Source organism: Carcharhinus amblyrhynchos, chromosome 3 (assembly GCF_965287045.1).
Source record: "Carcharhinus amblyrhynchos chromosome 3, sCarAmb.v2.hapA, whole genome shotgun sequence".
NCBI lineage: Eukaryota > Metazoa > Chordata > Chondrichthyes > Carcharhiniformes > Carcharhinidae > Carcharhinus > Carcharhinus amblyrhynchos.
The window spans coordinates 134,031,880-134,055,278 of NC_137326.1; the positions used below are offsets into that span (position 1 = coordinate 134,031,880).

At 40.6% G+C, this 23,399-nt stretch overlaps 1 protein-coding gene across 6 annotated transcripts in view; it reads left to right on the plus strand.

Moving 5' to 3' along the window:
- The first annotated feature begins 3,873 nt into the window (after positions 1–3,873).
- LOC145341149 (polyhomeotic-like protein 3) overlaps positions 3,874–23,399 on the plus strand; it is an 89,618-nt gene continuing 70,092 nt past the window's right edge. For 5 of the 6 annotated variants that reach the window (XM_080186042.1, XM_080186046.1, XM_080186044.1 and 2 more), the window contains exons 1-2: positions 3,874–3,979; positions 19,904–20,028. The gene's annotated coding sequence lies outside the window, so the exon portion shown is untranslated. The remainder of the gene's footprint in view (positions 3,980–19,903; positions 20,029–23,399) is intronic. The other variant, XM_080186043.1, reaches the window with a different exon arrangement.

Sequence of the window (23,399 nt, forward strand, 5' to 3'; positions counted from 1 at the left end):
TACTTTCTATCAAATAGAAACAACACCAAAACAACCATGATGATATATAACCCTGAATGAATATAGGAGCTGCCCCAATCAAATCAATCCCATAAACAAGACCCTTCAAACAGATTTAATACGGCATAGACTAATGCTCACGTGATACTGGAATTGAATCCTTTGGATGAAGTCAGAACATCTTCCCAAAACAGCAGGGACTCTAGGCAAGCCACCAATAGCAGATTCCCCCCCTTCAGAAAGGGGGAATCTGCAGATGACCAGCAGAATTTCTGAAACCAGGGAGAGACTTCTTTTTAGCTTGATGTCCCTTGTAAAACTAAAGACTCAAACTGCAGCTCCAAACTGCAAACAAAAGAATTTACGTTGCCTGATCTGCTAACCAGTTTTTCTTCTAACAATGCAGTCATAAACATCCCAGTAAAAATAAACAAGACCCATTTAAGCAGCTTTCCTCCTATATCCCTACTTTATTTAATTAGTTTTTAATTTTTAAAAAGTTTTCAATTGTTCTTTAGTTTCATGATCTGTAAAATATTTCTTTTCATTTCCTTTAATCTGAAAGCAACTTAGGTCATTCAAAATAGCAGTTACCTTTCAACCAATGAAGTTACCATTTTCCTGAGACGTTACCCCTGATTGTTTTTCAAACTCAGGCCAGTGTACCAGTACAGTGTGTCCCTCACAGATCTGGCTGTCTCCGCTCCCAGAAGGTATTTATAATCCAATGGTATTCAGGTTATGATAACTTGGATGACTCTGTCAGATTCTGGTGAACATTGGGTTTGAGCTTCTTGATCAACACGATTTCATTGAACTATCCATGAGGAATAAAATCTGATTCTATTATATCCTTGTTGTGCCAAGGTTGCGGCGTGGTGTGGGACTCTGCCCATCTTGCTTTTGGCCCTGTCTCAAAATTAATTAAATCCTTATAGTTTTGTACTTGAAGAACTTGAGATGTTACCCTGGCACTGGCAGTACAGGAAAATATCCTTTGCTTATAATTGGTGGTGGGTCTCCTTCGTTTTGTTGAGGACCCACTGTAGAAGTTGTATAGCACTTATCCTATCTATACGTTATGTGGCTCTATCTCTTGTATCGTATAACAAGGACACCATTATGCCATGAATTCGTGGCTTTATCCTGTTATTCCCCAATCTCTGAAACATCCTTTCATTGGTTGTATTTTTGGAGGCACCATTTGCAATAAATAATGAATAATCCAAACCAATTGCATTGGTGCTCTCTTGCCTCTTTCTGTATGTATATGTGAAAAAATGATTCTGCTGAACTGTACCAATCATTGAGGATTTGTTGTGTTTGTGAAAATGGGGAAAAGTCTTCAATAAAAATGTATTTTTTAAAAACCTGAAGTGAAACCTGGCATTTTGAATAAACCAGCCACATAATTCATCATCAGCAACCAAGGAGAAAGAAATTCCAAATGCTACCATCATGAAGCTTTGTCAGGCAGTGACATCATATCAAGGACAATGCTGCCCAATCAAATTCAAACCACCTTAAGTTAAATAAAAGAAGATGACTCCCTGTGGTTGCGATTTTGATGGGCCCTGATTGGATTCGTGAAGTTTAAATTTTATTGAAGATTTGGACGTGAGCTGCAGTATTTATCTAATAGCAATGGACATGAGCAGGGGTTTCAGATCGCTTCACTGTGGATCAGGTCATTGATTCGTCCCGGTCAAAAGACAAATGGGAAAATATACATCCACGTCAACCTGGCTACCCTATGAACTTATTAATTCTATTTTAGGAATCAACAATGCATGACTCATACCAGAGAAATTTCTAACCTTCAGAAAACCAGCAAGGACCTTATTATCATTAAAGAGCTACTAATGTCCTCTGTGACTTTGGCAATCAAATTTCAAACAAATACATCAATGCCCTTTTACATTTCTAAGACAGTGCTCTAGCCAACAGGGACCGTGACATAAACTACCTAGTCCTGCCTGCTGCGGGAACGTCACGGGCGCATGGAGAAGTTGAGAGACAAGCAAAAGGTCCGTAAACAGCAACAGCTCAGTGACTATCACTGCTAGCTGTGCAGATACATGGATTTGGGCCTGTGTCTGTGGGAGTTTGTGCATTCTCCCTGTGGTTGCGTGGGTTTCTTCCGGGCGCTCCAGTTTCCTCCCACACCCCAAAGATGTGCTCTTAGGCTGATTGGTGTACCAAATTGACACTATTCTCCCCTGAAATTCTTAGGTTCTTATGTTCTTATGAATCTGGCTACATTAGGGGTTCCACTCACATACACACAGGGCAGGGTAGGTGTAGGAAGATGCGACGGCGCTGGCTCGTTGGGCCGAAGGGCCTGTTTCCCGTGCTGGGTTGTTCTTTGTTTGTTCTCTTTTGTTCTTTGTAAATTGAGGGGTGATAGATATAGGACAGATGTCAGAGGTAGGTCCTTTACTCAGAGAGTCGTATGGAATGCCGTGCCTGCAACAGTAGTGGACTCGCCAACACTGATGGCATTTAAATGGTCATTGGATAAACATATGAATGATATTGATATAGTGTAGGTTAGATGGGCTTTAGATTGGTTTCACAGGTCAGCGCAACATCAAGAACCGAAGCTCCTGTACTATGCTGGAATGTTCTACGTTCTATTTCAGAGGGCATTTCTGTGAACCTGGAATCACATATAGGCCAACCAAGGTAAGATGGCAGATTTCCTCCCTTAAAGGACATTAGTGGACTAGATTTTTTTTACAACAATGGTTCATTAAACTTTAAATCTCACCATCTGCCATGGCAGAATTCCAACCTGGGTCCCTGGATTACTAGCCCAGTGACAATACCACTGAGCCACAGCTTCTCCATTAGGTCCAAATAGACACACACTCCTGTTGTAGATGGAGTTCCAGGATTTTGACCATGATAGTGAAGGAAAAGCGACACATTTCTAAGCCAGGATTGGTGAGTGGCTTGGAAGGGAACTTGCTGGTAGTGGTGTTTCCATGGGTCTGCTGCCCTTCTCTTTCTAAGGATTTGGCATGTTAACTTGGCATGTCAGCTATGACTCTCACCAACTTTTACAGATGCACCATAGGAAGCATTTTTTTTGGTTGTATTGCAGCTTGGTATGGCTCCTGCCCTGCCCATGTCTGCAAGGATCTACAAAAGATCGTGAATGTAGCCCAATCCATCACACAAACCAGCCTCCCATCCATTGACTCTGTCTACACTTCCCGCTGCCTTGGCAAAGCAGCCAGCATAATTAAGGACCTCACACACCCCATTCTCTCTTTCACCTTCTTCCTTTCGAGAAAGAGATACAAAAGTCTGAGGTCACGAACAATTCAATAACAGCTTCTTCTCTGCTGCTGTCAGACTTTTGAATGGATTTACCTTGCATTAAGTTGACCTTTCTCTACACCCTAGCTATGACTAACACTACATTCTGCACTCTCGTTTCATTCTCTATGAATGGTATGCTTTGTCTGTATAGCGTGCAAAAATCAATACTATTCACTGTATGATAATACATGTGCCTGTAATAAATCAAACCAAATCAAAGTGGTAGAGATCACGGATTCAGAAGGTGTGATTGAAGGAGCTTTGGTGAGTTGTTACAGCGCGTCTTGTAGATAAGGGATAAGCATAAGGAATAATAGTTAGGCATGACACCTTCAGCCATCGACCTGCAAAAGGCACGGGAAACTTGAAAACAAACCATCATACAAATTCTTACATCTATTCAAACGTTTTCATCACTCGACCTGTTCTACTCCTGTGCTCTGTGTGGTGCTGTGCTATACTTTAGAAAAAAAAATCAACTTTAGTGTCGATCTGCCTTTCGCCCTCCCCTCCTCCCTGCTCGCACCAGACTACGCAGTGCAATACGTGACTGCGTTTCTGATACTGTATTCAGAACCCGTGTCTGGTCAATACGAGATGCATTAAATAGGAGAGAAAGAGATGCAAGCTCCGTGACACCGGTGCATTGCAGGTAAGTCCATGCACTCTTCCCGCAAAAAATAATGCATAAAAATCATGTTCACTTACCTGCGGAGATGCTCCCCCTCCCCGTCCCCAATTAATACCACACCGGTAATAATTGTATTGACTAATTAAGGTGATCGCAATTTTGCTTATAATTGCAGCTTTTGGCAGAATCTATTTCCGAAGGTATTCTAAGTAAGTTCTGCTCGAATTCGATCTGAAAATGACATGCACTCAAATTGCACTCAGTATTTAGATTTCAGGTCTAGAAATACGAGGCTGTTTGAATTGTGTCTGTGCATGTGTTTGCATCAGGGTTGTCACGGTCTAAAAAAAAGCCTCACTGTGAAGAATTAATCAGTCGAAACAAAATATTTAAAATACATTTATGAAACGTCTGGAATATTGATGTAGGTTTCACTATCGTTTGTTGCAATTTGCAGACCCGCCGCAATTAGCGGAAGCCGCGGAGTTGTAATTCGCTGATGGACATCGCACCGTGCAATATAGAGACCGTATTTTAATTGCACATTGTTGATGGTTCATTTTTTTTTACAAATTGCCTGTTACAACTGTGAGGTCAGCTTTGTTTAGTGGACTTAACAGTTACTGCAGTTAAATTAACATGTTGGTACAAGGACCTCCAATACAATGAATGGAGTTTTATTCAGATACATGGCACCTTACTCCTCCTGGCTACTCAAAAGCTTTCAGCTTTTAATTTTTTTTGTGCAGTTAAGAGAAATGCCATTACTGGATATATGCGAGACGTGACGTCTTTACTATAGACGGCAGCAACTGAGCTTGCGTGGAGCCTTGCAATGTTCTCTGGGTGTTGTAGTCCCCTGGGCTCTGGCCCAACCTTCATGATGGGCTTCATCAAAGCTTCACCTTGGGCAACCATGGTTTGGAGAGAAGGCTTCCAACAAAAACAATGTGAACAATTTCATTATCATGTTACATATTAGTGTTCCAATTATGGTGCTTAATGATCTTTCTGCTATGTATCTGTAAATAAATAAAACAATCTTGCATTTATATATCGCCTCCTTATGATGTCCCAAAGTGCTTTATAGCCATTGGGTTATTGTTGAAATCGGTGACAGTTGTAAAGCAGGAAATGTGGCAGCCACTGTGAGCACAGCAGGTCCCACAAGCAGCAAAGCAATAATGACCAGATGATCTGCTTCAGTAGATGGTTGAGGGATAAACAACGGCCGTGACGTAGGGAAGAGTTCCTCAACACTTTTAATGCATTTTCTGACACTGATCCTAAATTGCTGTTATTACATAGGCAAATGTGGCACCCAGTTAATATGCAAGAAAGTCCCACAAATTGAAAATGAACGGATGACCAAATATTCATGATTTTTGATGGTGTCAGGTAAAGGATAAATATTGACCAGGAGAATTCTCTGTCACGGGATGTTTTGATTCCATCTGAGAGGGTAGATGGGATCTTCGTTGAAAGCCTTGTTTGAAAGGCAGCACCTATGCCAGTTTAGCAATCCTTCAGTGCTGCACTGAAGTGTCAGCCTGGTTAATGAGCTCAAAGTCTCTGGACGGGGACTATAAATGCACAACTTTTGACTTAGAGGCTACCAACCGCGTCATAGCTCACAGTAAAAAGGGCAGAGTGCAAGTTGAAGAAATTCATTATTGTTTGCGTTATACTCAAGAAAGCCACATGATGATAGGATAGTACTGGTGCCATTCTTTATTTAGTATTACATTTATTTACAGAGTGAAAGTTTGTTAGCATGCATCTTGTAACCCAATCACACCATACATCAGTGTCCCATTCGTATATGTACTCAAATAAGACTCCAATTAATGTCCACCACCTGCATTCAATTAAACCCAATCAATATCCAATTAACAATAAGATCACATTTTCAGCACTATTTCTACAGTGGATCAGTGACTACTTATTATTGTCTATAAACCATGTGGGATGTCCTGAGCCTGTAGAAGGAGATATATAAATGCAAATCTGTTTATGTCCATTTTTGGTCACTGAGACATAGGAAAGAGGTTGAAACCAGGATGGGGTGCATTAATGAGCCTTACGATTGTTGCAAAGGATTGAATTAGTTGTGATTTCATTGAATGACTGAACAGACTTGATGGGCTGAATGGCCTACTTATGCTCCTATCATTTTATTTATGCTGTAAAGCTGAGTTGTAATACCAAATTGTAAATAACATAGTAGAGACAAATCAAAAATGTTAGTGCAGATCAAATCGTGACAATGAGGAAAGGGTCCTATAGTCAAATGAGTGAAGGGAATTTAAAACTAATGTTATTATAGTACTGATTGAAGAGAACCATGACAGTTTCCCTCTATGCCTTAGTCCATACTTATTTCTGACACACAGAAAAACAGATTGTCTGTATCATTATTGCACTGCTGTTTGTGCTATATAAATCTAAGTTGTTAGATTATTTATGAACATACGAACATAGCCACTTAGCCCAGAGTTCTAAAGATTAACGATCCTCTGAGGAAACAAATCCCCCCGTCTTAAATGGGTGATACTTAGTTTTTAAATAGTGACCCTTAATTCTATATTCTCTCACAAGATGAAACACCCTCTTCACATCCATTCTGTCAAGACCCCTCAGGATAATAAGGGTGGGATTCTCCCAAAAAAATTTGAAGTGTCAAATTCACATAAAAACTGGAGTAAATCCTGCTGGCATTTTCAGTGGGTCTTTTCAAAATGAATCTCCCACACCCTGTGCATCACAGAATGCCCTAGGGTGAATCACATTAGACATCAGTAGGTGGGGCCTATTGTCACCTGAGAGGCCAGCAGCATACCACTGAGTGAGCCACTGCACATGCGCAGCTGTCAGCACCGAAATCGGTGCGCACGCAGTATCGCCGGCCTTCCAGTCACTGGCCAGTTCGATTGCCGTATTCCATATCGCTGGCCATGCAACACCCACCACCACCTGATTGCTGGGCTCCTGGATGTCTCCAGGCCACCTCCCCCCCAACCCTAGTAGATCTCCCAATTTCACCCCCTGCATTCTCCCTCGATGACCGGTCCCAATCACTGGCCTCCCTTCCTCTGACACTGTCGAGTGCAGAGTGGCAGTAGCACCCCATCCCCTGCCATTTTGGCAGTGTCTGATGCCCAGTGGGCAGTGCTAAGGTGCCCCCAGGCATTGCCCTCTTGGGCAGTGCCGGGGACCAGGCTGGCAGTGCCAAGTTGGAAATGCACACTCGCATCCCCCTTACACCCCGATCACCCTTGGGGCCTCCATGGCCCTCCTTCACCCCAGCAGGGTCAGGCCACCTTCAGGCTAAAGCAGCACAGTGGGCTGGGAGAATCACCCCCTATATGTTTCATCAAGTCACCTCTTAATCTCTGAGCAGATATAAGCATAGCCTGTCCAAACTCTTCTCCTAAGACAACCTGCCTATTCCAGGCTTTAGTCCAGTTAACCTTCTCTGAACTGCTTTACATACTTAAATAAGAAGACAAATACTGTACATATGACTCCAGATGTGGTCTCACCAGTGCTTTGTATAAATAATGCATACTAATCAAATATCTATTCCATCTCGCATGGCCAATTCACAAAGGTGGGGGTTTTATGTATGAACTGCAAATGAGCTATAAAAATGGCTTCAGAATCCTTACAGAACCACCTACTGTCTCAAGGCTGCAACTATATTGTGACAGTTGAGATGGCAAAACTGAATGAGGAATGTTGACATAGTCTCTTACATAGAAATAACAAACTTTTCATTTATATAGTGTGTTTCAGGACCTCAGGGCATCCCACTATTAATAAAGAACATTTTGTTCTTGTATTGTCACCTTTACAATGTAAGGAAATATGATACCCAAATTGCACACAGCAAGCCCCCACTTATAATCATATGATAAGTTACTAATCAACTTGTTTTGTTTCAATCATGTTGATTGAAGAATAAATTTGGGTGAGACAACCCATAACCAAGAATTATGAGAGTGGGAAGTGAGACTTCTCACGGACAAATGCCTCCTGGAATTTTTATTAAAATGCAGATATGTAAATTGACTATTGGAAAATGCACCAAATTAGGTGACTAAAGATAAAAATTCACCGTAGGTCTATCCAGAAATTAGGCTTTATATTGCAATACACTTCAAAAATGGTCTCCAGACTACTTGTACCGTGCTGGGTCATTGAACTTTGGTAGAACCTGTTCTGCCATTCTTTCTCTACTGCCAATTATGCACTTTACTTAATACCTACAGCTTTGATTGGTAGCTTACTATTGATTGGCAACTCATTAGTTGGGTGAAGTCCAGGGTCATTTTTGCTCAGGCTGCCATTTGAAGCTGAGAATCTACTTAAAGCACTATGCCAATAAATTACTGGCAGTAGGCATAAATTTTTCTCAAGCTAAAAAAAAGAGTGGGAAAAACTGCATCTTACAGTGCTGGTGCATTAATATGCACTGCTTTCAGGAAGTTTCCAAATTTAGTGGGAATAATATGGAGGTGGTGAAAGAAAGTTGGCAAAAAACGCAATTAAAAGCAAATTTTTTGGTGTTAAGCTTTGGAAGAGATAGGTATGATCCAAAGGGAATGGTGCCTGCATATAACAAGACATGAGGCGAGAGAGATTGGGAAGAAAAATAAGTTTATCAAACAACTAGGAAGCAAAATTCAATATTCAGAAGATTAACAATGCATGTTTCTTTCAATATTTAATTGGTTTGCTGTCAAATCTGTGGAGAATCAGGAAAATTTTCCATTGGGAGAAAGATACTGAAGTCTGAGCACACGTGTCGACTGACTCAAGAAACCCTTCTTCCCTGCTGCCATTAGACCCCTACCTCACATCTTCCTCTACACCCTAGCTATGACTGTAACTATATTCTGCACTCTCTGCTTTCCTTGTATATGAATGGTATACTTTGTCTGTATAGCGTGCAAGAAACAATTCTTTTCACTGTATATGAGTACATGTGACAATAACAAATCAAATCAGAATCAAGTGCAAACTTGCTTGCCACATTAAATTACTGTATCAGTAAATATTAGCTCAATGGATATTTTTCTTAACCCTGGACTGTCAAGATGTTTATGTAAAAAATAATTTTTCTGAGAGATGTTTGTGCACATGTATTTAAACATAGTGATATATGAAAGTAATAATGCTCAAGCTTTCTGATTTGCTCTTCAGATAACTCAGCAATACACATTGCAAATTATTTATTCTGTTTATTACCTTGTCTGGTTATTTTCCCATTACTGCTGTCACTGAATTAGCATGGACCATACTAAAACATACCTTCCTGTAATCCTCATCTACATTGTTACACCTTCCCTCGCTTCGTCCACACCATTCCACCTTCATATTGGTATCCTTAGAAGGTTATAGGGAGAGTCCCATCTTCTGTCATCTGTGTACATGCCCTGGCCACCAAATTCTTCTTGCCTTTCCCCCATCTTACGGCATGCCCGTTTCTTCTCTTTACTTAAGAATTGGTCATTTCGCTCACACATCTAGGCAGGTGCAGCAGAGTCCACAGTCATCTATCTTTTGCTTCTGTTCTTTTCAGGGAAAACACTGAGAAATCAGTTAAGGTAGAATCTGTCAGGGAAGATATATGGGTGAAGAATAGGAGATATGCAGACAACAGAAAATTTCCATACAAAGGCAGAAATGCTGAGATGGAAGAGAGGTGCAAGGAAAAATAGACAGGAGTCAATTAAATAATTATATGAAAAAGAATGTGAGGGGGAAGACAACTTGCACATTTGGGCAACAACCATTTCAATAACTCTTGAACTATTGTTGGGCTCAGATTGTTGGTCACGTTAGAGGTTAAATGAAGAGCTGGCTGAATTGCAGAGAAATTATTTGAAAAATGAAGAGAAACCTGGGACATGAGTGAAATTGTGACTGGAAGACTCACAAAGGAAGTCAGAGTTGATGAATAAAAGCCTGTCTGTGGCACCACAGACTGAAGAAGGTGTTTACAGATTGGAAATTGGCAATCATAAAATCTTACCGCGTAGCATTTGATTCTTCGTACTTACTGTACTTACTTTGAGAGAGCTATCCCACTCTCCTTTTTTTCCCCAAAGCCCTGAAAAGCTCAGATACGTATCTAAGTTTTATGTATTGTAAACCTCTTTGTGTAGTGTGTCACGTGATTCTGGTGACATCATCAGAGGCATTTGGGAGATTTTGCTTTTTTCCATCCTGGGCTGTAAGCAAGCAACACCTATCTGATAAAGCTGGTCAAGTAACCTTTTCGTTATTTTATCTTTGCTATTAAAATGAGCTGACCACTTTAACATACAACAGTAAAAGACAAAATTGGCAATGAAGGTTTTCCAGCAAAATTAGTCTGAAGAAACAATTCAGACCTGGACCATGAGTCAAGGATACATTTTCAGAGACCATTCCACTATCAATTAAAGTGTGCTAAATCTGGCCATTGGAAACAGGTTTTTAGCCTTCCTGAGGCTGTACATTAATTTTAAAATTAATCAAAAGCTCTCCGGATCATTCCATAATTTTTTTGATTTGGCCACAACCTCTAGAGTGCTTGGAGAGCTGGAGGTGGGAAAAGGGAAAAAAATTCAACCAGCGCATTGATGGTAATTAATTAGTAAATTGGTGGCCTCAAAATATCCTAGAAAATAAGGAAAGAAAATAAAGCTATGTAAAAATAGATTTACTTACCAAAGCTGAAGAGTTTTTTCTAGCTGCATACCTTCACATATGGCAGACTGCAAGATTGAGTCCTCAAACTCAGTAAGAGAGAAAAAAACCTGTTTTTGGAGAGGCGACTGCTCAAAAAGGAAAACAATGTGATATCAACCAAGATTTAGCAGAATTAAAACTGAAATCTCCTGGATTGGCGTTTGCAAAAAAAAGGGAATTGTTTTCCTTAATGTTACAGAGTCTTTTTTGAAAGCAACAAAAGAAATAATACAAACTAAATTGGAAGAAAAGAGAAATTGGAAGGGAGGAAAAGTTAAAGAAAGAATTACAACTTAAGAACCAGTAACAGATGCACCATAGAAAGCATTCTTTCTGGTTGTATGACAGCTTTGTATGGCTCCTGCTCTGCCCAAGACTGCAAGGAACTACAAATGTAACCCAATATAGCCCAATCCATCATGCAAACGAGTCTCCCATCCATTGACTTTGTCTACATTTCCCGCTGCCTTGGCAAAGCAGCCAGCATAATTATGGACCCCACACACCCCAGACATTTTCTCTTACATCTTCTTCCATTGGGAAAAAGATACAAAAGTCTGAGGTCACATACCAACTGACTCAAGCACAGCTTCTTACCTGTTGCTGCCAGACTTTTGAATTGACTTACCTTGCTTGAAGTTGAATTTTCTCTACCCTAGCTATGACTGTAACACTACATTCTGCACTCACTCATTTCCTTCTCTATGAAGGTATGTTTGGTCTGCATAGCGCGCAAGAAACAATACTTTTCACTGCATGTTAATACACATGGCAATAATAAATCAAATCGGATCAAAATCAAACTGCAATGGCAGAAAAAGGTGGCGCTATGGAACCATTTCACAAGAATGCAGAATCATGGAGTACCTATGAAAAGAAAGTTCAACATTATTTTGCTGCAAACAGGATACCGGATGAAATCAAAGTAGCAACTTTTCTGAGTGTAATAGGACAGAAACCTTCATTCTGTTTGCAAAGTCTTATCCATTCTGTCAAACCTGGTACAAAAACCTATGAGAAATTGGCCAAAAACCCTTGAAGAACACTTCTCACCCAACTTTTAATAATAGTGGAAAGATTCACATTTCATTGACAGAGCCAAAAAGAGTGTGAAAATATTCCACAATTTGTAGCCGTACTACAGAAACTAGCAAAGGGTTGTGAGCTTGGTCTGACCATTGAAGGTAGTCTGTGTGACAGACTTGTTTGTGAACTTCGAAAAGAAGAAATTCAAAGATGATTGCACACCAAAACACACTAAAACTTGCTATTGCGATTGCAGTGTCCATGGAATTGGTCACTAAAGAAGCTTTCTCAATTGGAGTTGATGCCAAAATACCCAAGATGAATACTGAGAAAATAAAATCTCTCAACATGCAAGCATGCCATAGGTACGCCCAGCTGGGGCATTCTCCATAGGAATGTTGGTGTCGAGAAAATGAATGTCGTAAGTGTGGCAAGAAAGGTCACATGATCAAGGTGTGCTGGGCTAAACCAGATTCTCAAATCTTGTAGATGAGTAAATACAAGAAAGCACCCAAATCCACAAAAAGGTCCACAGAATGACCAAAGACAATGAAGATTCCCAGAAATATCTGTGGAGATCAAAGAATTAAAGCTTGGTGTATTATCGATGCAAGGTGATGCACAGAGATTTTGGGCCTATCCAAAACTGAGTGGGAGCAAAATTAAAATGGAAGCAGATACGGGAGCCGCTAAGTTTCTGTCTCTGAACAGGGTGACATGATGGCACAATGGTTAGCACTTCAGCCTTACAACGCCAGGGACCCAGGTTCAATTCCCAGCTTAGGCCACTTTCTTTGTGGAGTCGGCATGTTTTCCCTGTGTCTGTGTGGGTTTCTTCTGGGTGCTCCCATTTCCTCCCTCAGTCCAAAGATGTGTGAGTAAGGTGCATTGACCATGGTAAATTCTCCCTCAATGTACCCAAAAAGGTGCCGGAGTGTGGTCACTAGGGAATTTTCACAGTAACTTCATTGCAGTTTTAATGTGAGCCTACTTGTGACTAATAAATAAACTTTAAAAATATTTATATCAACAAAAGCTCAAGAATGTACCATTAAAGCCTTCTAATTTTATCCTGAGAACATACATGAAAGAGGTGGTTTCAGTGAAGGGTTATATCATGGTGCAAGTTGAAGCAAATGATCAGTCTGAAAAATTGTCATTACAAGTTGTGAAAGGAAATTTTCCTGCACTTTTTGGAAGAGAACAAAATCAAACTAAATTGGCAAACAATAAACCAATTGGTTGATGGAAAAAATACATTACAGAAACTCTTAAAAAAAATACAAGAAGGTACTTGAAAATACTTTAGGGGAAATGACTAGAGTTGAGGCACTACTTAAGATAAAACCTACTAGCAACCCAGAATACTTAAAGGCAAGAAATGTGCCATACGCTATTAAGCCAATTAGAAATGGAACTTGAAAAAGGAATCAAGGGTGGAGTGATCGAGTCCATAACTGCCAAACAATTGGGCAATCCAATTGTCTCTGTCATTAAATTAGATGATCTGTACAAATATGTGGTGACTTCAAAACAATGATAAATCCAGTACTGTGTGTTGACCAGTACCCCTTCTCATTAATTGCGAATCAATTTGTTGGATTATCTGGGGATCAGCACTACAGTATTATAATCTTATCCCAAGCATACCTCCAAATGAAGGTGGCAACTGAGTCGCAAAAGGTATAAATGTCCACTATTCGGATTAACATTGATGCCGGCCTTATTCCAAAAATCTAAGGGTCAAATCCTTAAGTGGCCGTAACGATGTCCAGTGTTATCTAGACGACATTTTAGTCATGGACAATAATGAACAGGCACATTTACAGAACTAGAGAAGCACAATCTTCATGTGAAGAAAGAAAAATGTGAATTTTTCAAGTCATGTAATTGAGAAGGATGGATTCTGCAAGGAATCCATAAAAATGACTGCGATTTTAGATGTGCCTAGACTAAAGAATATGTTGCAATTGAGATCTTTTTTATGACTTATCAATTATTATGGAAAATTTATTCCAAATATCACTACCATATTAAAACCACTCCATACATTATTATGTACAGGTCACCACTGGATTTGGACAAAAGACTACTAGGGGAATTTCACAGTAACTTCATTGCAGTGTTAATGTAAGCCTTATTTGGGACTAATAAATAAACTTTACTTACTTCTACTTTAAAAAGGTATATAATGAAGTTAAAAATACGCTAACAAAATCACTAGTTTTAATTCATTTCAACCCTAATTTACAATACAACTTTAATGTGGCGCATATAATGCCAAATGGAGATGAAAGAACAATAGTTTTCACTTTGAGAATGTTGACAAACGCTGAACAAAATTATGCTCAATTGGAAGAAGAGCACCTGAGTATAGTTTTGGAATCAAAAGATTTCATCATTATCTGTATGGAAGACATCTTATCTTGTTAGCAGACCACAGGCCTTTAACAACTATCTTTGGTACATACAAAGGAATACAGTCTCTAGCTGCGAGTCATTTGCAGAGTTGGTCCCTCATCAGCACATAATTACAAGATTAAATACAGAAGGTCTGGGCAATATGCAAATAAAGCCAAATCACAAGACAACCATGCAAATATTTTGTACTTTTCCCAGGTTAATGATGTACCTATTACAGCCTCCTGAGTGTAAAGGTGCATGAGGTCAGATCGAGTGATGTTGAAGGTCATGGACATTATCTCAAAAGGAATACCATTGGATAAACAGAGGAGGAATGTGGAATTCAAGCTGTAAGGGAATTCAAATTAATGGTACAAACAGAAAACTGTATGGGGGAATTGAGTGATTATTTCTCCATATTTGCAGATCAACTTCACAAAGGATATCCAAGATTTGTACATGTGAAAAAAATCGCAAAAAGTGATTGCTAGTGGCCAGGATGAGACTCACAGATTGAAGAATGAAAAGAATAGTCAATCTTGTGCTAGGGCACAAAATATTCCACTTTTACAACCACTTCATCCATGGGATTAGCCGAGACAACCTTGGCAAAGAGTTCATATTGACTTCGCAGAACCAACTGAGGGATATATGTTCCTCATCTGAACGGACGCACATTCCAAATGGCCCAAAATAATAATGATTGATGTCCATGAGCTACTGAAAAGGCAATGATTAGACAAAGTATTTGCATGGTTTGGCAAACTGGAGCAATTGGTTAATGATAATGGAACTCAGTTCATGTCAGGGAAATTCATGGACAGACATCATTGGCGTACAGCATATCAGAACAGTGGATTGGCAGAGTGTGTGGTGCTGTCATTAAAGAGTACCATTAAAGCATCAAAGGATGAAGGCCACTTGCCAAAAGAGTAAGCACCTTTCTCATATTCTAAGGAACATAGCCTATGCGACAACACAAACCTGTCGCAATATTGTTTTTAAAGAGAAAGTTGAGAACCAAATTTGATTTGCTCTTACTGCCTGACACTTCAGTCGTAGTGGAGCGACAACAACAATACCAAGTTATGCACCATGAACAGACATTGAAACCAAGAAGTTTTGATCAAGGTAAAAGTTTTAGCAACAAACCAGTTTGGGAAGTACCACTTCACGTGAGAAGTGGTACTTCCCCACAATACTCCCAAATACTTCATATACAGTGCAAACCGATGATGAGAGTTTGGAGGAGGCACACAGATCAAATCCTTGCTTCAAACAGCATTTGCAGAGTTGGCATGTGAAAAGTCAACATCTGACGCTCAAGGTTGGAAATCACTGAAACTATGATCACAATTGAATCAAATTCAGATTCTACACCAGTTGAATCAACAGCACCATAGAAGCTGAAGAAGAACCAACTTTATCAGATGATGTTCATGAGTCAGGTGGTGAATGGACTACCGAGAGCATGAAAGCAAAGACCCCTGAAGGATGAACCAACATCCACCTAAAAGACTCTGGTACTGACTGTAAAACTTTATATGATGATGCTTATTAAAATAATTTTTGTTTTCATAAGAGTTAAAGTTAATGATAGTTGTTGTACTACTGGAGTAAATGGGAGGGTTATGTATTGTTTAAACCATTTATCTTAAAACCATTGCATCTCTGTGTTATGTGTCACATTTCTATGTGGTGACATCATCAGTGGTATTTGGGAGATATTTCCTCTCTTCCATCCTGGACTAGAGGCAAGCAGCACCTATCTAATAAAGCTCCACAAACTGGTTAAATAACCCACCATGTGGCAACCTTTTCGTCCTTTTATTTTTGCTGCTAAAGTGAGCTGAAATAAAGAAACAAAGTTGCACCCTTTCAGGCTGTGCATTCCAGGTAATAGCAATTCATTGTGTATTAAAACAAAATCCTCAGCTCTCCTTTATTTCTTGTGCCTATTTCTTTAAAATAATAGTGATAGTGCCATTTTTTGAAAGAACTTAATCTGCTAAGCTTTTGCGTGGAAGTGATAGAAAACTATTGGTAGGTTGTGTTTGAAAATAATTCACAACCCCCAGAAAAAATTGATTTTTGACATTTTAATTGGTATATAGCAAGAGTTAGCAAAGGTGACTCTGATTCATCCTCCCACAGTCAAGAAATAAAAGCTTAATTTTTAGGTGTAGCTGCTTTTGTAATTGGAAAACACAGCAGCCAATTTGTGTATATCAAGTTTCTGATACTTTTAGGAACAGGAGTAGGCCATTCAACCCCTCAATTACTGACTGGCGTTTCAAAACCCATTAACTTGTCTTTGATCCACATTCTTTGATATACTAAACTAACAAAAATCAATTAATTTTGGTCTCAATATTTTCCATTGACACGGCATTCATTTGGATGAAAGTTGCAGAAACTGTGTTATATTGGTATTGGTTAAGTATGTATTGGCTTGAATAGCTGGGAAGATATTCTCTTACAAAGTTAGTGCTTTTACATTCACCTGAGATATCAGATGGCTGATTAAAAAAAAGCACCTCTGAGAGTACAGCACTCCCTCAGCACGGGAGCTTAGATTTTGTGGGTCTGGACTGGGTTTCAAAGCCAGAGCATTCAGTCACAGAGATGAGAGTACTGCCACCTGAACCACTGCTGACGATAATGTAATGTAGAAGTGACAAAATGGAACCATGGCTGAATTATCTCTTTCCTTCTTGACCCAAGAAATCTGTTATCACAGAAACAATCTTTCCAACTCTTATCAGATTGTCTATCGCATCTCAAAGTGTCTAAATATGATGGTCTTCAAGTTAAACCTGTCAAGACAGGTTCCGTTTGTCAGCAATTAGAAATCAGCCCCTATATAGAGCTTAGTAGAGGCTTAGACACAGGAATCACTTAGGTGTGATATGGTTACATTGATATTTTTATGCACTGGAATAGGCTGTTCAGCCCCTCAAGTCTGCTGTGCACTCAGATCATTACTGATGAGTGTTTCAAACACATTAACTCTACATTCCTTGATACGCTTAATTAACAAAAATCAATTCACCTTGGTCTCAATATTTTCAATTGATGCGGTATTCGTTTGGATGAAAGTTCCAAATTTCTACCATCTTGTCGATGAAAAATGTGCCTCCTGAATTCACTCCTAAATGTCTTCACTGTAACATTAACATTATTTCCCTGCATCCAACAGAGGGAATGGGGTAGATCTGATTTTGATTTGACTTATTTTTGTCACATGTATAGGTATACAGTGAAAAGTGTTGTTTCTTACGCACTATACAGGCAAAGCATACAGTATATATTAAAGGAAAGGAGAGAATGCAGAATGTAGTGTTACAGACAGAGCTAGGGTGTAGCAAAAAATCAACTTAATGCGAGATAGGTCCATTGAAATGTCTGATGGCAGCAGAGAAGAAGCTGTTCTTGAGTCAGTTGGTACAAGTCCTCAGACTTTAGTATCTTTTTCTCAACAGAAGAAGGTGGAAGAGAGAACGTCTAGGGTGCGTGCAGTCTTTAATTATGCTGGCTGCTTTTCCGAGGCAGCGGGAAGTGTAGACAGTATCAGTGGATGAGAGGCTGGTTTGTGTGATGGGCTGGGCTTCGTTCATGACCCTGTGCAGTTTATTGTAGTCTTGGACAGAGCAGGAGCCACAACCAGAAATAATACTTTCTATGATACATCTGTAGAAGTTGATGAGAGTCGTAGCAGACATGCCAAATTTCCTTAGTGTCCTGAGAAAGTAGAGGCGGGCTTTCTTAACTATAGCGTCGGGATGGAAGGACCAGGACAGGTTGTTGGTGATCTGGACACCTAAAAATTTGAAGCTCTTCGCCCCCATTGATGTAGACAGGGGCATGTCCTTCACTATGCTTCCTGAAGTCGATGAATATCTCCTTTGTTTTGTTAACATTAAGGGAGAGATTATTTTCATCTCACCAGTTCACCAGATTCTCTATCTCTTCCATGTACTCCGTCTCATTGTTTGAGATCCAACCCACTGTGGTGGTGTCATGAGCAAACCTGAAAATCGAGTTGAAAGGAATTTGGTCACACAGCCATAGGTGTATAAGGTGCATTGGAAGAGACTGAAGGTACAGCGTTATGGGGCACCAGTGTTAAGGATGATTGAAGAGGAGGTGTTGTTGCTTATCCTTACTGATTTGGTCTGTGGGTTAGGAAGTCTAGGATCCAGTTGCAGAGGGAGGAGTTGAGTTCCAGACTACAGAGCTTGGAGATGAATTTCGTAGGAATAATGATATTGAAGGCTGAGTTATATTTGATAAATAGGAGACCAACGTAGGTGTCTTTGTTATCTAGGTGTCCCAGGGTTGAGTGTAGAGCTAGGGAGATGGCAGCTGCTGTGGACATGTTGCGGCAGTAGGCAAGCTGTAGCGGATCGAGGCAGTGTGGGAGGCTGGAATTGATTTGTGCCATGACTAACCTTTTGAAGCACTTCATAATGATTGATGTCAGGGCTACAGGCCGATAGTCATTAAGGCATGCCACCTGGCTTTTCTTTTGCACCGGGATGATGGTTGTCTTGAAGCAGATAGGGACCTCAGATTGGTACAAAGAGAGGTAGAGGATGTCTGTGAATACCCCCACCAGCTGGTCTGTGGAGGATCTGGCTGCCCAGGTACCCTATCCGGGACAGTCACTTTCTGTGGGTTCCATAGAGGCAGACAAGCTGCTGTATCCATTCATAATTCTGATGGCTTTGATTAGCTCACCCCTCAGTTTTATAAATGCAGCCTGCATTTACTCAGTACAGACTGGAAATCTAACAAAGGACTTGACAATACTGCATTTCTCCATTCTGCAATAGACAGTGCACTTATCAGCTCCCAGCTGGAATGAAAATGAGTGTAAAGCAATGTGAAGGGAGGGCTGTGACTACATATGACACAGGTTATAATCAATCATTGCCTGGCTCATTTTGAACAGTGGACCCAGTGTCCAGAATTGCCTCATCATTCTGTGAATGCCAAAAACTGAGCCTGGGAACTGGTGTGGCCAATGGCCAGAATAGTCTCAATGCACAGGGTAGTTTGTGAACTGAAAAGTAAAATAAAACCAGAAGATAGATTTCACATTTTTTAAAAGCAGTTTTGTAGCCTTGCTTAAAAACGCCCTTGCTAAGCTTCCAAGACATTGTTCAACCATCTGATTTAAATGATTGGAAAGTGAGCCAAATGGTGAAGGGTTGATTCTTTTAGAATAGCGATCCAACCCCCATCCTCCTCCCCTTCCTCCAAAATTGTTGTTGAATAGAATCAAAATATTCAGACAAACAAAAACTGTTTGAGAACTTGATTCATTGTCCCAGAATATCAACATCCCTATTTTCCATTGTAACGCCAAGCTGTTTCTTAAGCAAGTCTCTTAACCTGGCCTCAGACACCCTTTCTGGCAACGCTTTTCCAGCTGCTGTTCATCCTCTGTGGAGAGAAATACTATGTAGCGCCTGTCTCCGACTTGCCCTTCACCACACTGAACTTGTGCGCTGCTGCCTGACTGTATCACAGTCTGCCAAATCATGTGGCAGACATTATTAATAATAGTTCTATTAAGAAAGAATTCCGAGTGAAGTAGCACATCTGCCAGCTTAGTGAGGGATGAATGCTATTTTTCAGTGCAGACGTTTCTTGAGGAAATGATAGCTGCATGTTTCCGCCCACCTGCCATCTGATGGTATTTGCTCGGGATGTCAACCCCATAACAAAATATATGATATCCTTACTGTTGTTATCATTAATCTTCCTGGCCAGGTTGAAAGAGGAAGAGCTGTGCAATACTGGTGTAATTCAGAAGGGGTAGTTTAATCAGAGGCAAAATGGAGCTGAGCCTGACAAGCTTAGTCCTGGTCGGCATTGTGGTTATTCATTTCTGGCGGGTAAGTAAACAAATTTAAGAGATACTGTTGCATGAAATGTGAGCTGCTGCTTATGTACAGGCTACAGCAGAGATCAGGCGAGCAGCAAAGTCCTGGCAAGCTTTAGGAAAGGATTAAAGAAACACAAATATGATGCTTTCACATGCCTGGAATCCCACTTACAGAGGCCAGCTGTGAGCAGAGAAAATTCAGAACAGATTCTGAAATGTAGTCTGATGTCCAGTGCCCTCATTAGGGTGCTCTCTTTTGCCACTATCAACCCTCTGGAGATTTCTGTATGCCTCCAATCCTGGCCTTTTGCGCATTCCCGATTTCCACCACTTCATTGCTGGTGGCTGTACATTCAGCTAACAAGCCCTAAAGTTTGCAACTCCCTCCCTCACTCTCCCTTTCTTAAAACCTAATTCTTTGACCAAGCTTTTGGTCCCCACATCCTAAAGGTGGTGGCGGTATAGTGGAAACATCACTGGACTAGTAATGCAGAGACGCAGGCTAATGCTTCTGGGAACATGGGTTCAGCACTGCTGCTTCACAGCTTCAGCGACCTGCGTTCAATTCTGGCCTTGGGTGACTGTCTGTGTGGAGTTTGCACATTCTCCCCATGTTTGTGGGTTTCCTCCGGGTGCTCCGGTTTCCTCCCATGTCCAGAGATGTGCAGGTTTTGGTGGGTTGGCCATGCCCCTTAGTGTAGGTTAGATGGATTAGCCATGGCAAATGTGTGGTGTTATGGAGATAGGATGTAGAGAGGGCCTGGATAAGATACTCTGTCAGAAAGTTGGTGCAGATTTGATGGGCCAAATGGCCTCTTCCGCTCTGTAGGAATTCCATGAAAACTCATCACAGCAGCTGTAGAATTTTAATATAATTAAAGCAAAAAGGATTGCAAATGAAAGCTAGTTATTTTGAAGCTGTTGTAAAAACCCATTTCATTCACTAATGTCCTTTAGGGAAGAAAATCTGTCATCCTTATCCAGTTTGACCTACATCTGACTCTTGTTCCACAGTAATGTGCTTAACTCTTAAGTTGCCTCTGAAGTGGCCTAGCAAGCCAATCAGTTCAAGTGCAGTAGAGATGGGCAACAAATGCTGGCCTTGCCAGTTATACCAGCATCCTATGAAATAATTTTTTTAAAATCACTATATATGTCTGTTTCTAACTTTGTTTGATAATGCTCCTGTGAATCACCTTGTGATAGTTTTGCTACATTAAAGGCGCCTTATAAATGCCAGTTATTGTATTGAAAGCAATCTAAAATTTGTCACCACTTTGCATTCAAACCCACCCTGTGCTCCCACTGTCAACATAATCCAGGCCAACCATGGGTGAGATTTGATTGTACAGTCGATGAAAACTCCAATGTGATGTGAGAAAAAGCTTTTTCACACAGTGAATGGTTTGGGTCTGGAATTCACTGCCTGGAAGTGTGGTAAAGGTAGGTTCAATTGAGGCAATCATTTGAAATAGCATTATTGGAATGGAAACATAGAAGATAGGAAGAGGAGGAGGCCATTTGGCCCTTCGAGCCTGCTCTGTCACTCATTATGATCATGGCTGATTGTCCAATTCAATAATATAATCCTGCTTTCTCCCCATAACCTTTGATCCCATTCTTTCCAAGTGCTATATCTAGCCATCTCTTGAATACATTCAATGTTTTGGCATCAATTACTTCCTGCGGTAATGAATTTCCCAGGCAGGCCACTCTTTGGGTGAAGAAATGTCTCCTTACCTCATCCTAAATGATCTACCCCAATTCTCAGACCATGACCCCAGGTTCTGAACTCCCCCACCATCAGGAGTATTCTTCCTGCATCTACCCTGTCTGGTCCTGTTAGAATTTTATACGTCTGTGAGATCCCTCCTCATTCATCTGAACTCCAGCAAAAACAATCCTAACTTAGTCAATCTGTCCTCATGTATCAGTCCTGCCATCTCTGGAATCAGCCTGGTAAACCTTTGCTGCATTCTCGAGAGACTAAGAATATCCTTCTTCAGAAACGGAGACCAAAACTGTGCACAATACTCTAGGTATGGCCTCACCAAGGCCCTGTATAATTGTAACAACACATCCCTGCCCCTGCACTCGAAACCTTTCGCAATGAAGGCCAACACATCATTTGCCGCCTTTACCGCCTGCTGCACCTGTGTGCTTACTTTCAGTGACTGGTGTACGAGGACACCCGGGTTCCCTGCACACTACCCTGTCCCAATTTACAGCCATTCAGGTAGTAATCTGCCTTCTTGTTTTTGCTTCCAAAGTGAATAACCTCACGTTTCTCTAAATTACACTGCGTCTACCATTGATTTGCCCACTCACCCAATCCGTCCGGATCGTGCTGAAGCATCTCTGCATCCTCATCACAGTTCACTCTTCCATTCAACTTGGTATCATCTGCAAACTTTGAAATGTTACATTTTGTTCCCATGTCCAAACCATGAATATATTGTGAATAGCTGGGGTCCCAGCACCAATCTCTGTGGCACCCCACTAGTAACTGCTTGCCAATTTAAAAAAGACCCATTAATTCCTACTCTTTGTTTCTTCTCTGCCAACCAGTTTTCTGTCCATCTCAATACACTTACCCCAATCTCATGTGCTTAAGTCTTGCGCGAAATAATGTGCAGGAACATGGGGAAGGGTACTGAGCCATAATACTCGTCTGGAGAGCCGGCACAGACACAATGGGTCAAATAGTCTCCTTCTGTGGGTAACAATTCTATGATTCTGTGAACTCATCCATTAGTCTTCAATCAACCCTCCAGTATAAAGTCCAAGGGATGAAAGACGTGATGAAAGTGGGGAAACTGAGTTTCTTTTCCTTACGTTCTTCAGCTGAGGACGCAAATGGCCTTGAAGAGTCTGATGAATGCCCGCCTGCCTGTTTTCCTAGCCAATGCTACAAAGACTGTAGAGATACTCTGGGATTTCGCACTGCAGCACAATAACACCAAAAGCACATTGGCCTGTATTGACAACATGGCGGACTGTGTCAAGCATGTCTGAACACTGTGCTAAAAAGAAAAAGACGATAAGAGATTTTCCAGAGCTAACTCATGGCATTTTTCAAAGAAACCATTGGCCTTTTACAAGGTCAGGCTATAGTAAAGTGTGAACAAGTTGAATAAAGGCATTTTTCACGTATTTACTGCTTTACTATGTTCTCATTTGGCACTTGAGTCTATTGGTTTTGATATAGCTCACGTTTGTAGACATATTGGTCACATAAACGCACATTCACATTCAAAGTGGGAAAGGGGCCTCCTCTCATGAAGCTGTGCTGAACATGGATTCAGCCCATCACAATTTTATTGTAATTGGACAGCGCTACCAAAGATCTGGCATAGGCACAATGAGCTGAATGGCCTCCTT